The 25275-nt window shown below is 35.7% G+C and overlaps 1 non-coding gene across 1 annotated transcript; it reads left to right on the top strand.

Annotated features, from left to right (window-relative positions):
- The first annotated feature begins 24555 nt into the window (after positions 1 to 24555).
- Positions 24556 to 24717, top strand: LOC132902364 (U1 spliceosomal RNA). The gene has a single exon (XR_009657103.1). It is a non-coding gene; the product is annotated as a U1 spliceosomal RNA (small nuclear RNA).
- Positions 24718 to 25275: the final 558 nt, after the last annotated feature.

The raw sequence follows: 25275 nt of genomic DNA, 5'->3' as shown, positions 1-25275 counted from the left end.
TAACTCAGTTTATAGTCGCCCAAATGCCAGCCACCTATCAGCTGTAATATACCTTTATCTTGGTCCAAAAAGGTTTATCTGGGGTCAGAAACTCGACAAATCTCCACAAAAATTAGACACAAGGGAAAGGGAAAGGCTATTATTAAGGCACATCCCTAATTTCTCTGTTGGTTCGTGTAAATGTTAAGTCATAAAGTTTATTAGTGCTTCCTTTGTTCTAATACAATATGTGGGTAATATTCTTTGACCAGTAGAAATGTGTGTACACATTTAGTGCCTTTAAATCTTGAATTTAATCTTCGATTAAGCTACGGTGGAAATGGTTACAATGGATTCTTAAATTTTAATAAAAAATGCTGTTAAATGTAGCTCTATCCGCATTTATATCAAATTCCGAGAATGAGAATTTCAAGAAAAAAGGATTCCTGGACGTCTATTCTATCTCTGTGCTATATTCCATCATAATCGGTTCAATGTTTGTGCAACCTAAAAACACAAATCTTTTAACTTTTTAATTTTAGTATGGACATAGGTCAGCACTACAATGTAATATGTTGCGTTTTATTTTTAACCTCAAAATGTACGTAACGCTCTCAGTACCTTTACCGGCAAGAACTTTCACAAAAAAAGTTCAACTGCATCATAAACTGAATTCCTAGATTTCTTAATTTATTGTTTATATCCATTGTGTATACCTAAGAAGGAAAATGTGAAGAAAAAAAAAACTGATAATCAGCAGCAAATCTCCAATGATTGTGATCCCGTAATCTGGTTAAAATGGCGGCCGCTCGAACTGATGTGGTCCGGATATTACCGGCTTATCTCGACTGAGGCTAGGCTCTTCCTCTTTGGAGTCGCAAATGACTAATTTTTCTTGAGGCTAGATGTCTTCTCTCTTTAATTAAAGACTTAATTACAGACATTAATTTTGTGAGCATGAAGATTAATTGACTATTTGAATTAGATATTAGCAACTATATAGATAGCAATAAATATGTTCTTCATTCATTCATTCATATAATCACGTCTTTATCCCTTGCGGGGTAGACAGAGCAAGCAGTCTTGAAAAACTGATAGGCCACGTTCAGCTATTAAGATTTAAATAGCGACAGGTTGCTTGCTCATCGCCTAAAAGAACACAAAGTTTATAAGCCTATTAGTGCCGGGAACCACAAGGCACAATATTATCATGTTACTCCCTCACGGAATGTTCTTGTGGTTACCTTTCGGCAGAGATTGCAAAAGTTGATACATAATATACATACTACGTACATAAAATCACGCCTCTTTCCCGGAGAGATACGCAGAATGGGAATGCGATTAGGCTGCCTTTTGTACATTACGAGTATTTTGTGTGGTGTATATGATAAGTTAGTATGTTATGACAGACATACATACATATAGGTACGTCTATATCCCCATCGGGGTGAACTGGTCTCGAAAAGACTGAAAGACCACGTTCAGCTATACGCTTATAGATATACGAGTATATCGCTTATAGATGGAAGTGAGATTCAAAAATGACAGGTTGCTAGCCCATCGCCTAAAAGAAGAATCCCAAGTTTATTAGCTTATCTCTTAGTCGCCTTTTACAGCATCAATGGGAAAGAGATGGAGTAGTCCTATTCTAAAGCGCCGGGAACCACACGACACAGATAGAAGGTGCTGATGAAGTACGTAAAAGAGAATCATTGATATTCGTGAAGCTACTGAGGAATTTGAACCTGGGAATATGAGTTATACTCGCTCACTGGCGCTCTTTAAACCTTTTCCCTTTTAAATGTACATATTAAAAGTTTGATTCCTTCGCTTGATTGTTAACTTGAGAAGTTTTTCACTTCGATTAAAATGCTAATGCGTTGGTCGACACCACGACGCCGGTGTTAATTAAAAATAAAACAGAAGAGATCAAGTTTGCAAATAACGCAACAAAAGAAGAAATGAACAAAAAAAACACAGTTTTATTATGCCAAAGAATACTTAAAAACTACCAGAAATTATGACCTATAAAATTTTTGTCACTATTTGAATCTCACTTTTTGAATCTCAATTCTATCTTAAAGCCAAATAGCTGAACGTGGCCAGTATCAGTCTTCAAGACTGTTGGACCTGTCTACCCCGCAAGGGATATAGACGTGATTATATGTATGTATGTATATACTGACGCCAGATGGAAGAAGAAGATTACCATTTCACCTGATACTTATTCTTCTGTACACACTTACGACGTGTGCTGCGCCGTCCGGCGCCGAGCGATGCGTAATATTATATAAACTGTATTTAGTGGGTAATTTACCTATACTACTAAATACATAATCTTTCAGCCAATTGCACTCGTAATTTGCTTAAAGATTGAAGAGGATTTGGCCTATTACTAAGGAGAAGTATTTCTGATTTGATTTCAAAAACAATCCTTGAACTCTATTTTTTGATTTAATTATACTTATTTTCTATTTTTTTTTTACTTGCGATATCGAAAATGACTTTACTTAATGTTATCGTTCTTTCACATTGAATATTACAAAATAATTTTCTTATTTCTAAACTTAGTTGACCAAGTTTTAGTATGAGTTAATACAAAAGGTATAACCACAGACACCAGAACATTCTATGTTTACAAAATGTAGGTATGTGATTTCTAAAATTTTTTGTCTTTATGGATTCGTTCTTAACTTCGTTAATAAAAATGCTTGAATACAAAATTAAATTATACATGAATGTTTGATTACCATATTTCTTTACTTCTAATTTCCGACCTCGTCCAAAATCAACAATACAATAATTTTGGTCTCGTGAATACACGAACAAATATTTGAATTAACTTCTCATTCAATTACTTAAACCGAATTATAAAACTGTCGTCTGCTATCGTTAATCATAATGAATGAACTTATTTGTTATTTTTAAATTTTTAATCATTTCTTCATGACACGAAAGTTAATGTTTTTAGCATTAAGTCCGCCTATTGTACTTTACAAATTGTAATTGTTACAATAAAGAATAAATCAATAATAAATAAATAAAGTTGTAGGTACAACATTAAAGCTGTTGTATTATTATAAAGGGACATATTAAACTAGCTTGTGTCTCAGTAATCATTCACACATTTTCATCCAAAGATTCCACTGGCAGAAAAGAAGACCAAGACATTTATATCCTGAATTTTAAAGTTTAAAATGCTTATCACTATCTAAAGTAGACTTAGTTCCCCTGCGAAAGTTTCGGAGGTCAGATAGGAATCGCATCGTGTAAAAACCTGACTCACTTACTGAGAACCTACTCAAATGGTGCGCTCTAGAGAAATGAGGCAGAAGTATATATTTATCACATCTTTATCCATTACGGGGTAAATAGAGCCGTCGGTCTTTAAAAATTCTGCTAGGCTAAGTTCAGGTGGATGTTTTAATTAAGAAGTTACTTATATTTTTGTCCTTAGTCGCGAGTCAGCGGGCCCGTTGCCCCGGTCGGCCAGCATCGACTCCATGGTGGAGGCAGCCATCTGCGCACGGCACTCGGAGCCCTGCCAGCCCACGTTGCAGCTGCCCAGGGCTGACAGAGCCTTCAGCCTCGCCTCCCCAGTCGTGGGGAGAAGGGCCAAGACGCAGAGGGGTCTGGCCGGTAAGTGAATATAGTACTTAAGGTTCTAGGTAACTTTTTCAAAATTTTGATGTTTTTTGGTAAGTTATTATTATTATATTGATTCAAGGTACATTTTTCGTTATTAATCATTTATATGAAAAAATATTTTGTCTTCGAATATTTTCAATGTTGCGAACTGTTAGTACATTTAAAACGATAAAAAATTGCAACTAATTTCAAAATTCGAGTAAGCATCCCAAAATCTCAATACATTAACTTTTTGTACTTCATCTTATGTACAACAAAAAAAAAATTATATGAAAATAATATAAATTAAGAGTTTTTTAACCTTCCAATATTATTTGCAATGCCTCATAAATCTATCACTCTGACGGACCCGACATTTATTCGAGAGATAGGTACGAGTATTTCACAAAAAATAGAACGTACGCAAAAGTGTATCGTACAAAATCGATGTACATTGATTGATGGGTATTGAGGAGTATTAGCTCAGGCGGAGGCGGCTCGTCGACAGATTGCAAAAACGAATAAAACTTAACCACGATGGAACGCGTACGATTCCCGCCGACTGGATTTTCCGTACAAACCTTCAATTTAACGGAGCACTTTTTTGTGTTTGTTTTTTTTTTTTAAATCTTGTCCGTTGATTGCGTCGTTTGTTGCAATTTAAAAATAAATATTTATAAAGTACGAAAATTAAGTGAAGCTAGTGATTTTGATATTGTTTTCTGTCTAATGTAGACTCTATTTTAAAAAAATAGGTACCTGCAATGTAATAACAAGATATTATTTTTTTCATATAGTAATATTCAAAATGCCATTTACACACGATTAGTTAGCATTAAAAACATCGGTTATATCATATGCAAAGATTAATATATTTTTTTATTTATCTGTATATTTTTTATTATAGTTACATATTTACATGCCAGAATTGTTTTTTACTCTATTTGATACTTCAAAACAACAAATGACTTAGTTTGATGACAGGCATTTAAAACTACTCTAACGGTAGGGTAAAAACATAAATAGTGAAGAGCAAATATGCCGGGATAAAATGAAGTAACAACGTGTTGGTAAATCAAAATATACTATAATGTAAAAATGTTAAACATGAAAATAAAATGACTATTTCTAATCCATGACAGATATTGCCAAAATGAGCAAAAGAGGATCACCGTTTTTCTTCAATTAAATATTTACTTTATTCTTAGCGGCCAGTGTGCTGTACAATTTTAAACAAATAGGAAGGTAAATTAAAACTTACATCAAAAACTGCGGTCAAAGTTATAAGAACAGAACTATAGAACTGTTTCGTGCTTGTCGGTGCCATAGCCAACTTAGACCGTGAAAGTTAGGACGGCTGCTGACTAGATTTCTAGTTTGATTAAATGAAATTAGCATTGACCGAAGTTGGGTACAAATAAACTTAATGCAAAATTGCTATTAAAATACTTGAAGGAGGCAAATTAAGGAGTTAATTTTTATATTATGTCTTTATATTGAAACTTTTGGTTTAGTAATAAACAAGCTTTTGCCTGAGGCTCATGTGAATTTGGGGAAAAGGCTCATAGTTTTTATATCGAATAATAAACTATAACAGAAAAAATTGTCAAAATGCATCCAATGGTTTACCAGCGAAAGGGTACAAGGCAGACAGAGTTTCACATTTATCATATCATTAGCTGCGCCCCAAGGCTTTGTTCCCGCGAGAATATCGGGATAAAAAATAAAAAAGTTTCAATCAAAATCTGTCCAGTAGATTTTGCAAAAATCCGCACATTGTTACGAAATATCGCATTTGTTATAATATGAAATGTGATTTTCGTCGAATCATATTCAATCATTGTGAATTCAAAAATTTAAGATTATTTCTTATTCTTAATTTTATACTTGTACCTTAGACACTGTCAGTTATAATTGGCTGACAATAAAAAACTACTCTACTCACTTCTTAGTCAAGTAACGAACTGAAAACGAGAGCTACCACAGACAAGGAGTAAAAAAAAACAAACTCTTGTCTTTGACATGATAATAAGGCGCTGAGTGGGCGGAGTGGCCGCCGACTTTGCGGTACAAAGTTGCGTTTTATAAGCAGCTGTGTATTTTTTTTATTCTACTACTCGACGATTCAAACAATTTGAATTTATTTGAAAAGGAGAAAGAAAATATTTTCGTTAAGGCGTTAAGTCCCGGTTGCATCCTCACCAATTTTGAGAAAAGCCCTGGATATGCCTTTGAACATAGATCCTGGAGTAGGTGAGTCAGGTTTTTACACGAAGCGACTTCCATCTGACGTTCGTAACCTTTGTGTGGGACCTTACCTGTATTAGATAATGGTTACACATCCAGTTGCCTGAATGTGCAGGTTCCCCTCACGATGTTGTCCCTCGGCGAAAGAGCATCGGTTAGTATTCAAATTAATGTAAGTATATAACTTTGAAATTAATCATTTGTTCATGGCCGAGGTGGGATTTGAACCTGTGCCTTTTATGCATTTTAACTGGGCACTTTATCTATTCGATCACTGACGCTCCAAATTTACCCAAAATGTATTCCAATGCAATTAATTCTTCAACTCATGTAAAGAAACTCACTTTGCTTGCACAAGAAGGTATTATAATACCAATTTTGATACTTAATAAACATAAATAATAAGTATCTACATGAGGTAAAAAATACCTACTTTTTCGAAAATTTAAGAAGATAGACTAAATGAATTAGAAGTTACTGTAAGTAAGTGTAAGTTAATGCCTACCAGTAAAAACAGTCACAAATGTAATTTTAAATCCAATTATGGTTTCTTTTTTAATCTGTTTTTAAATTTTGAGTTTTTGAACTTAAATATAATCAGGATTGGCCATTAAGATATAAAGTCATTTTCAATGTCAAAATTGAATTGTAGCCAGAAATTAAAGTTCAGAAATAACATCATCAGTCTTCATATTTGGTTTAAATATGGAATTATTCAGGCTTCATCTGGTATTCTAGCTGCTAATGGAAGATCCAGGTCTGGGTATAAGATTCACCACTATTTTGCTACGAGGCAAGTTTGCTGAATTAAATGACACAGCTTTATTTTAGTTTGGTTTTGTACGTAGTTAAAATTTAAATAAAGTGAATTTTACAAGAATCTTATCATTAACTAGCAATAATATATGTCTATTAGTACCTAAGTTTTCAGGTTTTAACTTATGACAGAAATAGTTATGAATGTGGATGACGCGAAAGAAGTATGTAGGGATCTTGGAAAGTGATAAGATATAGTTTATGCCTACCCTTCTTGGTAAGAGGTTTGATTTTATATATGTACGTAGAAATAGTTGTGATTAAAAGAACTTACCTATTTTCTTTCTGTAATGATCAAAGCCTCTTAAATGAGTTATTGCTTTTTCTATATTATAAGGCGCTTATAAAACCACGATACATCTTTATGCCTTACGGCGTGGATAGAGCCAACAGGCTCGAAATGTCTGAAAGGCGTTCAACCGTAAGGCTTATTTTTGGAAATGAGATTCAAATAGTAATAGTCCCAGCGCAAGAAGAATTCCAAGCTTATTAATCATTCCCCTAGTCTCCTTTTACGACATCCATGGGAAAGATGAACCACACTATAAAATATAGTTTTAATAAATGAATAAGGACGTGCAATAACGTTTTAAAGATATAAATATAACTACTGTACTAACAACTTCTTCGAAAGAGTTATTTAATAACGAAGTATCTAGCTTATTAATAGACCAAAACACATTAATATCAATTCCATTTACTTAAGATTTAATCACTGCTGCTACTGAGAATCTTACCGAAACTTCGAAACTGATTAAAGTTTGAACAATAATACAACAATTGCATGCAACAAACAAAATGGCGGAACCTACTGACAATACCACAGAGTTATGCGTGACAGTTTAGAAATGCTCTTTGAATACCCGAAGTTTGATAGAATAATGATAAGGATAGGATGAATGAAAGCAGGTTGACTAAGCAGATATACAAGAGAGTGTGGAGGGAAAGGTCGGAGTGGGAAGACCTAGACGAACGTATATTGATCAAATTAAGGACGTCCTGGTAAAGGGTCAGGTCAGAAGTACCCGAAACCGCCGAGCTTGCATGAAGAGAGTGGATGAAGCGAAGGAAGTATGCAGAGATCGTGGCAAGTGGAAAGAGGTAGTCTCTGCCTACCCCTGAGGGAAAGAGGCGTGATTTTATGTATGTATGTATGTATGATAAGGATAAATAAGTGGGAAGGTACAAGGTAGTCGTTGTCTACCTCTCGGGGAAAGTTGTGTGATGTATGTTCGTAAATGCTCCTTATATAAGAGAATGAAAGGAATAATAGTTTGGCATAGAGATAGGAAGAAAATCCTGAAGGGACAAACTATAGGTACTTATACTAGCTGGGTCCGCGGACTTCGTTCCTGTAGGAATTTTGGAATAAAAACTACTTTATATAACTTGGGATACCTATTGTAGGCGATCATCTGAAATTAAAATCCATCATTAAGCCATGCAGTTCAACGTGGCCTTTCATTCTTTTTGAAGACTGTTAGCTCTGTCTTCCCCGCAAGGGATATAGATAGTGACTGTCTATATGTATATAGTTGATAAAAAGATTTAACCCCATTATACTATAGCTCGTTAATGCTGGCAAAGACTAACCGCAAACCAATTATCGTGTTTGTTGGTGACAAGAAAATTGGTTATTGATCTGTTAATGCTACCAATAGAAGGTTCCAAAACAACTTTCCGGGCTTTTCTCAAAGGCATTTATTTAATAATTATAACTGTTGACCGAAGCTTCGTCCACCTATTAAAATTTTCTACAAATAAGTCTGTAAATTATTAATTACGTTATTAAAATATCTAAGCTATACGAGTATTACTGTAAAGGTTCATGAAAATCTGTTTGTACTTTGTACTGTACTGTACTTTGTAAGACAAAGTTTTCCAGAAATTAGTTAACTTTAATTACTAAGCAATGACTTACGCCCGCGTTACCTGGCCACTAACAGCAAAACTGGCACACTGACTAAAGGTTACTCAACGAGCAATAAGTATGCTCGAAATATCTCTTCGAGTGCCGTGTGGTTCTCGGGTGCCGTGTGGATCCCGGCACCAGTACAAAAAATAATAGGACCACTCCATCTCTTTTCCATGGATGTCGTAAAAGGCGACTAAGGGATAGGCTTACAAACTTGGGATTCTTTTTTTAGGCGATGTGCTAGCAACCTGTCACTATTTAAATTCTTACACTAAGCCATGCAGCTGAACGTGGCCTTTCACTCTTTTCGAGACTGTTGGGTCTGTTTACCCCGTTTGGGATAAAGACGTGATTTTATATGTATGTTTGCTAACAACTCGGCAAATTCATATTCCTTCATATTAATCTCATATTAATCTCATAACCCGCCCAAAGTTTTGCATGATAAGAAGCCCAATTTAGCTTGTACGGAACTTGATTGAATCCACAGCTTAATTTGTTCATTAGCAGAATGTTACTCAAGATTAAATGAAGTCATAAGTCTTTGCTCACACCATTCGATTTTGTGATAGTTTCAAGTGATACTGTAAAGAGAAAGGATTTATACATACTTACATTTAATCACGTCTATATCCCTTGCTGGGTAGACAGAGCCCACAGTCTTAAATACCACGTTCAGCTATTTGGCTTAATGTTGATTTGATATTCAAATAATGACAATAATGGTAGGTTGCTAGTCCATTGCCTAAAAGAAGAATCCCAAGTTTATAAACCTATCTCTTAGTCGCCTTTTGAGACATCCATAAGTACGAGATGGAGTGAACCTATTATTTATTAATTTTTTTTTTCAAATAAACCCAAAAATTACTATTTGATTTAAATGAAGTTTGTAACAGAACAGACAGACAGAACATACTTTCAAAAGTTTAATCGGCTAAAGATCATAATAGCGAAGCTCCAGTCAACGATTCTGCGATATAATAATAATTCCTAAATATTTAATTCTTACTTATTTAGTTTTATAAAATAATCCGTGTTGAAATTTGTAATTTGATTTGAACATAATATCTACCTTAATCTTAGTAACACCACTAAGATTTTACTAAGATTAAGGATTCTCGAAATTCCTACGTGAACGAAAAAACAGATGGGTGCTGTATCTAAAGATAATGTGCGCGTACAAAGTGCGCGAAGAGACTAAAAATACTACGTAAATAAAAAAAAAAGCTACTGAAGATTTTCGGCCAGATCCGATTGCTCTTAAAAAATCACAAAAAATATACGTAACGTTTTAGAAAAAACCCTAGTCGTTGAAAGGCGTATTGATGTTGCCTTTGATATGGAAATTGCTTGAGTTGGGACGGAAATAAGTATTCAATCACGGTCAAGTGCTTGAAAAGCGTTTCTGTTTTTGCTCTATTGCTTACAAAAGAAAGCGTTAAGTTCTCATTTGTTTAAGTTACTCTAAGAGTAGTCCTTCACAACACAATAAAAATTAGTAACAAACTGATTGACTGACTGACTTGCATATCAACGCAAGGCCAAAATCTCTGGACTAGCTTTTTTTGACATGTATGTTCCTTGTGTGATCTAGAAGTCTACTAAGAGAAGTTATACCGAAATTTCCACGGATACAATTTTTTTTCTACTACAAGGAGGCTTTGTACTCAAAAAAAAAAACATTTTTTTTTATTTTAATCATTATTTTTTTTCTTTTAAATTGATACCGGATTATTTATTTGTTTGCTATTTTTTAAAGTTTGACTGGTAGAGAATGCTATTAGCATTAAGTTCATCTATTGTAACTTTGAGACTCATTTAAGTCTTAAATAAATACGTAGGTTACGTAAGCTGGTAAATTAAGCCCTTCATTTTATTGTTTACCCTTCAATCATGTAGAGTACATATTAATTTCGGGCAAACATTGTTTCCTTACCAAATTATTGGCGAATGTCTGTTGTATTCATAGAATTCAGAATAATGTTAGACTATAGAAGTGATAAGTATTAAAATGAAATGTGTTATAATAATGGTTGTTATACCATCATAGCATTTCTTTTCAGCTTTTTTAGCTTGTTTCTCAATTCTGAGATTTAATTGACAGCTTTCAATAGCTGCGACTGCAACTCGAAAAGAAAGAAGAAAAAGAAAAGATGCGAAAGGTAGACTTCTTTATTTGCAATATTACATTAGGGCACTTCTCTTGTCTCGCATTATTAAGACTTCTATGGTTATATTTCGTAGTTCTAGAGATCATCGGCAAATGAAATATCAACATCAGCATTTGAAAATTATTCTCAATAATACCTTTTGATATAAACACTTGACTTACTTGACTTAAGGTCCTATGTCCCCTAGCTGGGGCAGAGGGCATCCACAGTGCGTCGCCCTCCCGCTCGGTCTTGAGCTTCGCGTTTTATTTCGCTCCAAGTCTTCCCTATATTCTTCACCTCTGCGATGATTGTCCGCCGCCAGGTCTGTTTAGAGCGGCCTCGTTTACGCTTTCCTTGGGGATTCCAGTCTAGGGCATGCCTCGGTATGTGTTCGGGGTCCCTTTGGAGCGTGTGGCCGATCCAGTTCCATTTGCGGCGTTTGATCTGCTGGTCGATCGGAGTCTCACCGCAGCGTTCCCACAGGTCTACGTTGGAGATTTTCTCAGGCCAGTAAACACCGAGAATACGGCGAAGACAGCGGTTAATGACGACTTGGAGACGGTGCGAGATGTCTTTAGTGACCTTCCACGTCTCACACCCATACAACAAAACGGTTTTCACATTGGACCGGAATATTTTGAGCTTAACTCTCCTAGTCAGTTTCCGTGATTGCCATACAGGACGGAGCTGTGCGAAGGTTGCTCTTGCCTTGGCGATTCTCGAAGTGATGTCCTCCTCGGTCCCTCCAGTTTCCGACACTACACTACCGAGGTAGGTGAACTTGTGGACTCTCTCCACCCCTTCTGCGCCGATAAGCAATGGCAGGGAGCCAGTTGTCCCGCACCTCATTTCCTGGGTCTTCCTGATATTCACTTTTAGTCCAACCTTCAAAGCCTCTCGTCGTAGGTCGTCCAGCTTGGCCTGCATGTCGGCGCGTGTGTGACTCAACAGGCATAGATCATCGGCATAGTCCAAGTCTTCTAAGACATTGGAGAGGCCCCACTCTATGCCGCGGCGCTTGTTGTTGGTCGTGTCATGCATAATGCCATCGAGAACGACAAGGAAGAGGAGAGGCGAAAGAAGACATCCCTGCCGCACACCAGCATGAACCGGTATGTCCTCCGAGACGAGGCCGTTGTGGGTCACTCTACAAGAATAATTTCCGTAGAGGGCCTTAATCAAGTTCGTGATTTTCTCGGGGACTCCAATTTCACGTAGCCTGTTCCAGATACAGCTCCATCTCAGCGTGTCGAAGACTTTTTCGAAATCCACGAAGGTCAAATAAATTTCCCTCTGCCATTCTGATGTCTGTTCGAGGATAATGCGCAAGGTGTTGATCTGGTCCGTACACGATCGATTGGGCCTCGACAGTCTATCCAGGATGATTTTGCAAAGCACCTTAGGTGGGATCGAGAGCAAAGTTAAAAACACTACGTATATGAATAATGTCTGCTGGTACCTCGGGCAAATCTCTTTTATTTTCCGCTCTAGTAGAAATTTCTGGACATTCTTTTTATAATTGTTATTGCATACATACAAACATTTAATCACGTTTAAATCCCTCGCGGGGTAGACAGAGTCTTGAAACGACTGATAGGCCACGTCCAGCTGTTTCGCTTAATGATAGAATTGAGAATCATATAGTGACAGGTTGCTAGCCCGTCGCCAAAAAAATAATCCCAAGTTAATAAGCCTATCCCTTAGTCGCCTTTTACGACATCTACGGGAAAGAGATGGAGTGGTCCTGTTCTTTTTTCTTGCGATTTAAGTGACAGGTTACAAGCCCATTGACCCACTCTTTTTTTCATGGCTGTGAACATTTTTATAAGGTTTTGAATCCCCAAACACCAACCCACTGAAAAAGCGGCATAACCACTAAACCATATTCCCAGCGACCGCCGCTGAAGTCAATAAACTGTAATAAATTCGCTTATTTAATGCGCCGGCGACGTTAAGTTTTCCGCAATCAAATCACTTTCATTGCAATCCCATTAGTGCACACGTGATAGACGATACTCATACATTGCTCGCATGTAAACAAAAAAGAATCCCACGCAATACGAATGGTAATTAAAACCATTCATAACATAAGCAAATTTTTACGCCCACTTCAAAAAAAATCTCATAACCCAGAAGCCTGTTGCAAGCTTTTAGGCTATACTGCTTCCCTATCTCTTTCTGACTAATAGATTTTATATGACCATCTCTGTCTAATGATTATAGTGGTGCCAACTAGCGGGCACACGACGAAATGTCTGACAGTTGCGTGTGCGCATATCTTTGTGTTGTGTGTCCGGCGCTACGGTATTTCGTTAAAAGCGAATAGTTATTGTTTTATTGAACTAAAAGTAATTGGTGTGTGGCAAAATATGACTTTTAGTGTGTGAATGTGCGTGCAAAAAAATGTATGTGTGTCAGTAAATGAATGTTCGTGGCATTGTTGACATATCAGGATTGCTGTCTTGGAGTCCCAAAAACAATATCAAGATTAAGCTAAAACGTACGTAGCCCTACTTATATTTTTCAACTTACTTAAAATTCTACTTACAAAGTAATCCTTTTTGTTATTATTATTTCAGTTTCATTTTGATGTATTATTATTACATTTCTTATTCAACAAAGTTATTAAAGTACTATTTAATTTATTATTTTTTTAAATAATATCACTACATTTTATAAAACAAAATCCCCTTATTTTCTCTCTCTGTATGTATAAGCTAATCTCGTAAAGTTTTAGACGTCTAGTGTTCCTGTTTGAAATGTTGGAAAGGGGGTTTTCTGAGGAAGGTTTACATCTAATAATGCTAACCGTGCGAAGCCGGGGTCGCTAGTCTATAATAAAATAACTCAATTTCTGTTGTAAGCTGTAATGAACAATTAATTTCAAAGACCAAGATTTAAGGCAAGCATTAAAAATGTTAAGGACGTTGAAGAGATTTGGCAAACTTTTCACGATCTACTCCATAATTATTACTATTAAAAAAGATTATTTAATAATATGCAAAAATACAATATTGAATCGAAGGAAATGTCAGGTATGATTAGTCTAGAAGCGTAATGGATTAGTTAAGATAAGACATATAATGACAGGAAGAAAAGAGACTCTACCGTTAAGAAAGAAGCTCCTATTTCAAACATGATGTGGATCTTTTCCAACTTGGACAAGGAGATGGAATCTTCTTGGACAGTTCAAGAAGATTTCCATCAACACAGTCTTGAGTTTACATTATAATTACTCATAGCTATTAATGCTCTTACTTAAATGTATATACTTTATCATGGCTACAGACTGATCTCCATATAAGAACTCAATGTAACACCATGAACAAAACCTAGGTTAGGTTCCCCTGGACATTGGCTGAGGCCAGGGTAAAAAGCTATGTGTAACCCTAAATAACCTACTTTGGCCTTTTAGTCTTTTCAAGATTATTATCTTATATGTATGAACTCACTTTTTGGCTACAGATAGATCCCTGGATCCTTCAGAGTAGTCGCAACTTGAACTTACGCCAGAAGTACGTGTGTAAAAGAGATAGAATTACTTTTAAAATAATGTATAACGAAAAAAGAAGATTTTTATGTTACGCAGCAAATGAGCCAATTCGCAAATATATGTTATCTCGTTCGCAGGATTAAGATCTCGAGTTTGGCCTTCTTAATAAAGTAAACGCAATGTAATGAGTCAATTTGGAGAAAGACTTAACTCATGTCACACAATGTTTGTTCTGTATTATAAACACAATTGGGAGATGTTTTAGTATAATTAATTCTAGCTTTAGCAGAGAGACAAGAAGAGCGTCGGTGTTTGAAGGGTTAATGCACAAAACTTACCGCCTTTATGTGCAGTTATACACTTGCAAAACAAGTAAATCCTTCTAATATTATAAATGCGAAAGTTTGTGAGTACGCCAGGATGCCAGTATGGATGTTTATTACTCTTTCACGCAAAAACTACACAACCGATTACGATTAAATTTGGTATGTAGGTAGCTGAAGACCCAAAATAGGCTTTTTATCCCTGGATTCCTGCCGGATTGATAGGGTTTCCATGCGGGCAAAGTCGCGGGCGGCCTCTTGATGGCTATAAAAATTATGTAGGTGCCTTGTGATTAGAATAAGACATCTCTTTCCCATTGATGTCGCAAAAGGCGACTAAGTGATTGGTAATAAATTTGGGGTTCTTCTTTTAGGCGATGGGCTAGCAGCCGTCACTATTAATATAATAAATCTAAATTCCATCGTTATAAGCTCAACAGCTGAACGTTCACATTCAGCCTTTTCAAGATTGTTAGCTCTGTCTACTTCGTAAGGAATAGAAGCGGGAGTTGTATGTATTTCATTCTCAACTTAAGAAAGTTATATATTTGCACAACCTTTCTTTATTATTTTCGTGGCTAAACAAGTTCTCACATAAATTGGAGATTGCAATAACACTGAGAAAGATAAATAAACATTATAAACTATCAGAAAGTTACGCACATCTGTGCGAATGTTTGGCAAATAAATGTCTTTATCTATATTACAACTTGACTTATCACACTGTCAAATAACCCAAAGCCTTAAGATTCAAGACAAACATCGTAGAAAACAACATTTTATTTTAAATTCTTATCTGAATAGTCATCATCACGAGTTGTGTGGTTCCCAGCACTTAAGAATAGGACCACTCTATATCTCTTCTATGGATGTCGTAAAAGGCGACCAAGGAACTCATTTGTCTAGTGCAGGCTTCCACCCTGGCCTAGTAACAATGGAAATCAAAGCGTGTGCTACCCCATCGCCTAAAAGAAGAATGACAATTTTAGTCAGCATTTTCCTTGTTTGACTTTTACAAACAGTCAGTATTGACCAGAACCAAGCCTATTATTGTCGTCCGCTTTTTGTGACGTCCACAGATAGATTTGTTGTGGTTCTATATGCAACCGTAAAAGGCATGTCTTAATACAATTCTTTCTCATCTCTATGTAGCCCAAATTGCACCTTCAACTTTGTTCAGTTCGCAGCGTCTTCAGTTGTCATCATTATAAGCACGTATATCACCTTTTGCTACTTCAAGCAAGGAACTATTCGACCTGCCCCTTCTACCTGGACCAGACGGTGGTCTTAATACACATCTAAAGAAAATCTATACTAATATTATAAAGTTGAAGGGTTTGTTTGTTTGAACGCGTTAATCTCAGGAACTACTGGTTCGAATTGAAAAATTATTTTTGTGTTAAATAGACCATTTATCGAGGAAGGCTTTAGGCTACATAACATCACATGAAAATGTGAAAAAATAAACGGGGTAAATTATTCATCCTTGAGGGCTTCAATGGTGCCCAAAATAACTATTCCACGCGGACGAAGTGGCGGGCACAGCTAGTGTAAAGATAAAACTACCAATCAAACTACTTATCAATTCAACACAAATCGATTCAAGAGAACCAATTAATCCTATCAACAAAAACGAGAACGTCATACAATTAAAAAGCAATCTTTATTCCATAAGAGAGGTATAATGCCAGACAGCACCCGACCAGCATAATAATGTCGTATGACAAGCTCCTATGCCATTTCCGAAAGACTGCATTAATAAATTAATAATTGATTAAGCATTTACGTCCGTGTTTTTCGCACCGTATCATTCTTCTTTTTCCGCTTTACGTGGTTTTAATACCGACACTAACGTTTACGACAGTGAAAACGTAAGGAAGTGAATGCTTTATTGTCCAAAAAAGAAGCACATTACAAATTTTAACATAAAACAGTTGTACCTAAAGTACAAAGGTGCGCTAATCCCTAAGTGGCACCTCTTTTTCTTAAAGAATCGCATACAAAATTGCATATTTCAAGCTTATCCTTTACAAAATAGATTTTCTCTGAGGATGTATACCTATTTAATCTTAGACGGTTTGGTCATGTCGAGAGGATGAATGAAAGTAGGTTGACTAAGCAATCAACAAATATACAAAGGGAGTGTTAATGAGACTGGTGAAGTGCGAAGACCTAGACGAATATATATATATAAATCAAATCGGAGATGTTTTAGTAAGTACAGGTTACAACTTGCATGAAAAAAGTTATGAATGTGGACGGAGGGATCATGGAAAGATGTAGTCTCTGCCTTCGAGAACGAGGCCTATACAATCTTCTCTCTCTCTCTCTATCTTTTAAGTTAATCTTATCACACATGTTTTATTTAATGTTTCTTTGTCAGCTTTACATCATGGATTTAATCCTGATGCTAAAGTTTGCAACAGTTAAAACGTTGTTGCATATTCTCATTTATATATGTAAGTATATAAATATATACAAGTTGGATATTTTATAAGACCATATAGGTATGTATTTTATCTCCTCTCTTTTTAGATCTCCGTTTGTCAACTTTTGGGAATCAACCTTTTTGTCACCTTCTTCTGTAAAACTAAAACGTCGAGTCTTATCCCACTTCTGAAGTATAAGAAGAATCTTAGTTTTTAATTTCTGCTAATGCACCTTGTGCTTGTTAGTAGCTTAGTTTAATGTTTAGTTTCAGCAAAAGAATACCTTATCTAACGGTTAGGCCTGTAAATTGTGCTTATGTATTTCTTGGAGATCAGATTATATCTATATTTAACGAAAAGTAATATTCTTTTTTCCATCAAAAAAAAACACATGATTGAGTGTAGTTGTGTTTGTATGTATTCGTCTTTAAACAGACAAGTCCCCGTTCGTAACCGTGGAACCGCCACAGGAAGTACAGAATTCTGCGCACAGGCAGCTCTTACATAACCGGTCGCCTGCCTGACGTCAAGTCTCCTTATAATGCTGTTGGTTGTTTTGGAATTGTTCCCTTACCGGTCTCTTAGGAGATTTGGCGATTGGTGGTATTTGGCGCAGTATAGGGTCCCGGGTTCGTTCTCCAGTCAGTTTACGGTTGTAAACGGAACTTTTTCTGATTGGCTTGGGTTTTGGATGTATGTCTACTATATTAGTATTTAAATATATAGTATCGTTCAGCTAGTATCACTCATAAAACAAGACTTTACTTTAGGGTAGCTCAATCTATTTAATTTGTTTCTTATAAAGTACTTATTACCATTTATTTCGATTAAGGGTATAAAGTTACTTTTCTTATAAAGTTATATTTAACAGTTCAAATAATTAAGCATAACATTTTGTGACATACTAAAGTACTGAAGCCTCAGACAGGAGCTACTTTAACCGATTCCCTGTTCGTAAAATATAATAATACCTAGTTTTAATAATTGATTTGTCCATATGTATTTCATCGGACAGAGAACCTGTTAAAATACAAAACCAAACAATTTTAAAATTTTTCATTCAATCTATTCCCAGCAATAAATAAAAATCCTGAAGACCAAAACATAACAATGTTTTTACTTTTCCGTACATTTTGCAATAAATAATGTTACTCGTAGTAGCTGCCACATGGCAGGCGCGACGCCATTCTTATCGCGCGAAAAACTATCGCTGATCCGTTTGACGTCATATTTAAAAGCAACAGCGATAGTGTTTCGCGCGATAAAAACAGCGTCGCGCGCGGTTTGCCGCAGGCATGCTGGCATTTTCAAAGGACGCTTTGGACCTTTCATTGCACAAGAAGCTGGGTGTTGAAATTAACTCAAAGCATACAACTACGTTGTACAACTACAAAGCAAATAACAAAGGAAACTAAATAGTCTGTGCATTAGAATCGTTGCGTTGCTCCATACAATTTCAAGGCATAATGGTTCATTGTTAGAACTGTTTCCAGGAAATTCAAATAAATAATTTATTTCAAACACTGTTCTATTAAAGTTCAAGTAGGGTTGATACCTTGCTAATATTATATGTGCGAAACTCTGTCTGTCTGTCTGTTCCGCTTTCACAGCTAAACCGGACCGATTCGTATGAAATACTAATATATGGGGTGAAAGTTTGTATGAAAATAAATAATGCTCAAATACAAACTTAAATACAAAACTTGTATTCATTATCATAAGACACTTCAGTATCACTTATTAATTATCACATCTTTTGGTTTCAACATTGGTTGACGACAAATAAATTACTTAAAAAATTAGTTTAATTTTAAACGTCAGTGCAGAAGATGCGGAACAACCTTTGTATGGGAACCTTTGCCACATTGGATCATGTAGTTCTTAGGGACTAGAAAGAAATTTCCACCCGTACTTGCAACCTGTGCGAAGCCGGGGCGAGTCGATAGTTTCAAATAATTTAAGGAACAGGGGAATCTTCGTTATTTATTTTCAAAACCGTACATTTTCGACGGAGGAGTGGGCGGTGAAGCCACTAGCTTGCAAGTACATAATCATACATATTATCATGTATCTATCTCATACGGGTTAGACGGAGCCAACAGTCTTGAAAGACTGAAAGGCTCAAATGGATGGCTTAATGATGGAATTAATATTCAAATGACAGGGCATATAAGTGCTACAGACAAAAAATACGTCCATTACAATTTCAAAATTTTTAAGCCCACTGAAGTAATTCCGGATTTCCAGTCCCTAAGAATAGCACAGTTTTTGTACAGAATGTCACTACATGATCCAATTTGACATAGGTTTCCTTACAAAGATTGCAAAATACTAACCCATTCCAGAATCGTGGTCATGGCTTCTCTCCAGAGAGATGACACACGGGACGTAACATGTACATACATGTTCTGTCCTGCAAATTAAAATTGCAAAACTTGTATTTTTTTTATTAATGTATGTACGTGTCTTAAAAATCAGTAAATAAAAAAAAAACAAAAATCTACCAAAATTCAGGCGACCCAATTGATTTTTAATTTATTCATGTTGCACGTTTGAAGTTACGATGTGAATACTAAAGAGTTAGGAAATTCTTTATGCCTTGTAGAGAATACAACAGTGGTGTGTAACAACAGTTCTCAGAATTTGTACTAGTCGGTACCCCGGTGTTATGTATAGATTAGGAAACAAACAATAACTGTTACATGGTTGGAATAATTAGTTGAGAAATATTTTTTTCGATCTTTAGTCATCGGCGAAAAAATGCGGGGATATTGAACTCACGTGGAAGACGATGAATAATAATGGATTTAGTTTTTGGCAAGTTTAGGAGACACCAGATGTCCTTACGACAGAAAATTACAAACCATGTCCGTAAGTGAAACTACCAAAAGAGTTGTATATTGACGATATGTTTTTGCTCGGACTTTGTATGTTTACACGAATTTTTTATGAAATATTGATGATGATGATCAAGCCATCGTTTCCATCATTTCTCCAACCTCCACCAGCACCTCTAAATCTTACATTTGTTGTAAACAATTTTTATTATATAATGAAACTGATTTTTTTCTGATTTTAGTAAGCTGTTTGTCTGTTCAATATATTCTTAAAAAAATTGTTTTACGGATAATTATGAATTTCTTAAATAAATACACCACAAACCTCTCCAACGAATCAAGGAAAAACACGATTTTTTTTATTATTAACATTTCTCATTTTTTCTTAAAACAAAGAAAAAAACATGTTAACAGCTCAAGTATTGTTTGAATCTTTTCGAGAATTTGGCTCTGTCTAAGTAAGGGAAAAGACGTGATAGATGTGCGTATATTCGCACATAAATCTGAATTGATTAAATATTTAAAATTAAATTTAACTTCTTTAAATCAAGCCAACTTCATTCACAAATTTTATAGTCTGTCCACGCATCACATGTCTTATTGTACGCTCACAAAGTACCTACGCTTAAGCAAGACTGTGTCGAATAGTAAAAAAAAGGAAGTAAGCTCTCTTATTTGAAAACATAGACAAATGTCATTTTTTTACCTTCCCTCTTGCGGCCAATTAAAAAAGTGAAAAGAAGAGATTTATTAATCTTGTCAACATGGGTGAATCGAACAGTAGCATTACGATCTATACAGAGCTTCAACAGTGATTGCATGCGCCTGATAGATTGACGTTTGAATTTTCGTGCACAGATGAGACATTGCTTTTTTGTTCTCGACTATGTACTGTACTACTGTTTTATATTTGTAATGTACTCCTTTAGTGAACAATAAAGCATTTACTTTCTTACTTACTCGACTAGCTTTAACACGCAGCTTTGTCCGTGCGAATTTAGCGCCACTAACAAAAGAATAAAGATTTTAGGCATATCCCTCGGGATCTTTAGTTTTAACTGGGATGAGAAGTACCCTATGGCTTTCTCAAGACTCTTAATTATATATACGCTTTTCGATAAGATTGGTTGAAAGGTAACACGAGAAGAGACAATAAATAAACAAATCAACTTACTTTCGCATTAATAAGTTGGCATTTAGAAATTTACTGTAAAGAAAATAAAAAGACTAGATAAAAATGATCTAAGTACAATTTAGGCGTGCCCCGGGCTCCGAAGCATATACTAGATGGCAGAGAGAGAGAGAGATAACAGTATGGTTAAAAAATTGAAATAATATCTCTTAAGCAAACTATAAACCCGACCATATGTGTGAATCGACGAGGGAATACCTCGGTGTAATAACGCCGTTACGTGACCTGCAAATGGCCGGCCAGCGAAAGCAGAAATTCGCCATACATGACCTATTGTCCCCGGTTTGGTAAACAGTACTAATTTGGACCGATATCTACGTGTTGATATGGGCTGGAGCGAAATTTGCAGTGCATGCAAAGTCTCACCTGAAACTGAATTATGGAAACACAAATGTGTATATTTGCCGGTGCCGTGTGATTCCCGGCACCAATACGAAAAATAATAGCACCACTCTATCTCTTTCCCATGGATGTCGTAAAAGGCGACTAAGGGATAGGCTTATAAACTTGGGATTGTTTTTTAAGCGATGGGCAAAACCTGTCAATATTTGAATCTAAATTCTATTATCGTTAAAAGCGACTAAGGGAATAGGCCCATTCACCAGGTGCAGCTTTTACCATGATTTATTTTGCATAAGATTGAGATGGAGTCACTTTCCAGGGCTATGTCCGTTCTACTGCCATTTGTCCTTTGCATTTTATCCAAGTGCGAGTTGGACTCGCGTAGGAAGTGTTCCGTACAATCATCACATTTGATACCTGCTTACTTTAATATATACTTTTATTCATGTTTTACCTGTTTATTACAGTCGACCAAAAATTACGTTGGTTGTACGAGAGCCCCCGCTTTAATTATAACTATTTATTCTTATTAAATTATTTGTTTTGAAAGGTAATATACCGGTTAATATTCTGTGAAAATTTTAATCGTAGGTACCTGCTACCGTTATTAATATTAAGAACGAAAATCCACATATATGAGGTTCCTTAAGATTTAAATTTTTATTTTCTAGTTATCATGGTTTATGAGATACAACCTGGTGCCAGACAGACGGACAGACAACGGAGGCTTAGCAATAGAGTTCCGTTTTTACCTTTTAAGTACAGAACCCTAAAACGGTAAATAACATTTATTGCTTGACTCGGAGTCCCTGGCCCTACTAGGCATTTGTCAACATGTGTTGTAGGCATATGGCCAAGGCACTCAGCCGTTTCGAAGGGTTATACGAGCACCTTATGGACAATACAATTTGTCAAGGTCTTGGGAAAGTGTCGAATATTATTTTCTCACGTAAATACTCGTAGACGTGAGTCAGGTGAATAGGGTTTTACTGTGTGAAAAATTATAGCTTTTACATACATATAATGAATAAAAATTTTGAATTTTTACTGTGTGAAAAATTATAGCTTTTACATACATATAATGAATAAAAATTTTGAATTTGAATATATATATATGGTCAAGTCTACATCCCCTGCGGGGTAGGCAAAGCCAACAGTCTTGAAAAGACCGTAATCGTCGAATATGCATAAAAAGAGTAATGAGTGTAGAAAAAGCGGGAGATGTCTGTAAGGACCTACCCCAATGGGAGACAGGCGTGATGGTATGTATGTATGTATACGGGACAAATTACACAGATTGAGTTAGCTTTGAAGTTCGAGACTTGTGTTACGAGATACTAACTCAACGATACTATATTTTATATTAAATACTTATATAGATAAACATCCGAGACCCAGGCCAATCAGAAAAAGTTCTTTTCTCATCATGCCCTGGCCGGCATTCGAACCTGGGACCTCCGATGTCACAGACAAGCGTACAACCGCTGCGCCACAGAGGCCGTCGTCTATGTTAGTATGTAGAAAGAGATGAAATGACTTTTGTGACATTCTATAATGCCTATAACCATACAGCATTAAAGCTAAATCGCGCGTAACTGACACAAATTACTATGAAATGCGACAACTTGAACGATGCACAATTGCATATGCAATGCACACATGGACGGACATATTTAATTACTGTGAAGTGCAGTGTTATGGCATAGCACGGCCAGTTGAGTTTCATGGTCGTGTGTCGAGCTAACGCGTTGGGATTAGGAACTAAATACAGCTTAGTTATTGATGCTTGAATTGAATTTATGGCCTTTGGTGCCGCAGCGGCTGAGAGGTTGTCTGTCTTCGGGTTCGAATCCCGACCAGGGCATGATGGGAAAACTTTCTCTGATTGACCTGGGGCTTGTATGTTTGTCTATATCAGTATTTATTATTTATAATAAAATATAGTATGGGTTAGTATCTCGCAACTCAAGTCTCGGAACTTAATTCGAGGCTAACTAAATATGTGTAATCAGGCCCGTATTTATTTATTTATTATTAACTATATACGTACTAAATTTCTTGCAATAGATTTGATTGAATTTACGAATGGGGTATATGAATACCTACTTATCGTAATTTAACAAAAGCTTGTAAGAAGCAATTATTTCGATTCCTATGTGAGTCGGCAAAATTTTGAAAGGCTTGAGAGGTAATATTTTGTCACGTCTCTATCCGATAGCTTATATATAATCTATCTAATCTATAATATATAGCTTAAAAAATACAAGGCTATGGTAATTTGTAAGGGTTTCTTACCCATCGTCTTAAAAAAGAATCCCAACTTGAACTTGACCACCTATTTTGCTCGGCTAAACCGAATTTTTCAGACCGTTATCCTTACTCCAAGAAATCTAAAGCTTAAAGACAATCAGTTAAATATCAGATTGCAAGTAAAATACATCTTAACACCCAAAAAATAAACAATAATGCGGACCGAAAGCAAAGTTTTTCATTCAACTGAAAATTTATTTTAAGGGTTGAATATATTGACATTGTTATACACGGGGTCACATTAACCAAATTTGCAAAATGTAACGTGTAAATACGAAAACAAATTCCCAACTTAGATTTACATAATGAAATAACGCACAGAAGGTCTGTGTGTTGGCGGATTTTGCATAATTTTGTTCTTCAGAATCTCAATTTATTATTTTAGGTAATACTAGCTATTGCCCGCGACTTCGTCCGCGTAAATTTCGAGTTGAATCTTGATCATACAGTCAGATACAGACAGACAGACAAAAAATGTAAAAAAAAATCTCTATTCGTTTCAGACAAAATATTAAATGTACAGACAAAATATTTTTACTGTTTTATTATATGTATAGGTATAAACAAGGTTTCATATTTTAACTCTCTTTCATTGAGTGTTTCTTTTTTTTGCATCCTCTGCTCAGGTTCCGCTTAAGACTGAGAAAGTAAAAAGGACATGTGAATAATAAAACAAACATTTAGGACCCATTTTCCTTTAGATACTTTGATTTATTGCATAAATCTTTTAGTGTATTCACATCCAGGACATCCAAATTTACAAACAGAAACAGACAGTACAGTTAACAGTTAGTTCTAAAAATTTCCGCTAGATGTCGCTACATGTAAAATAGAAATCGCTATCGATATTTTTTCGCATGGAATGACACTCTCGAGCCGAGCTCCTCGAAGCATACTTACCTGGCATAGGGGATACCGTGATCAAGAAGGCGGTTCCCCCAGGGCGAGGCCTGTCCATTGCACTGCGGATGGGTTGACCCCTGCGATTATCCCTAATGTGGATAACTCGGATGCGTAATTTTTGATAGTGGGGACTGCGTACGCGCTGTCCCCCCATAAACTCAGAACTGAAATATTTTCTTCAAATTTAAAACCTAGTTTTCCGTTAAGTCAAAATTAATTTGTCATTCAAAACTTAAAGGAGTTTGTCTATGACCATTATTTTTATAATTTATACACATTGACGTACTATAAACAACTTGATCGATGTTTATACAGCTCAAAAAGAATTTATATACTTAAATAACAAAGCTGTACTTAAGTAGATTCCAATCCCACAAATGTGTTTGTATTTCAGCTGCGTCCGCTCCCGAAGGAAAGACGCTCGTTCGGTATCATTTAAGAGCCAAAGAGCTCTTGTCTTTAGTTTCTCAGTTTATTTTTCACAATTTAAAGACTTCTGATGTTATTCCTGCTTCAAAATTATTTTATGTAGGTACCTTCAAATGTTTACGAGTATTAACGTCACATAGGTTAAGTTTTAGGGTAAAACTAATTGTTTTTGATGGACTCTAATAATTATGGAAAGCGCATAATAATTATTTTTAAATACATTCATAAAGCTTTTAGCCATTTACATACATAATATAAAACCACGCCACTCTCCCGGTGG

Source organism: Amyelois transitella, chromosome 12 (genome assembly GCF_032362555.1).
Source record: "Amyelois transitella isolate CPQ chromosome 12, ilAmyTran1.1, whole genome shotgun sequence".
Taxonomy (NCBI): Eukaryota; Metazoa; Arthropoda; class Insecta; order Lepidoptera; family Pyralidae; genus Amyelois; species Amyelois transitella.
This window is presented reverse-complemented; position numbering and strand designations above follow the sequence as displayed.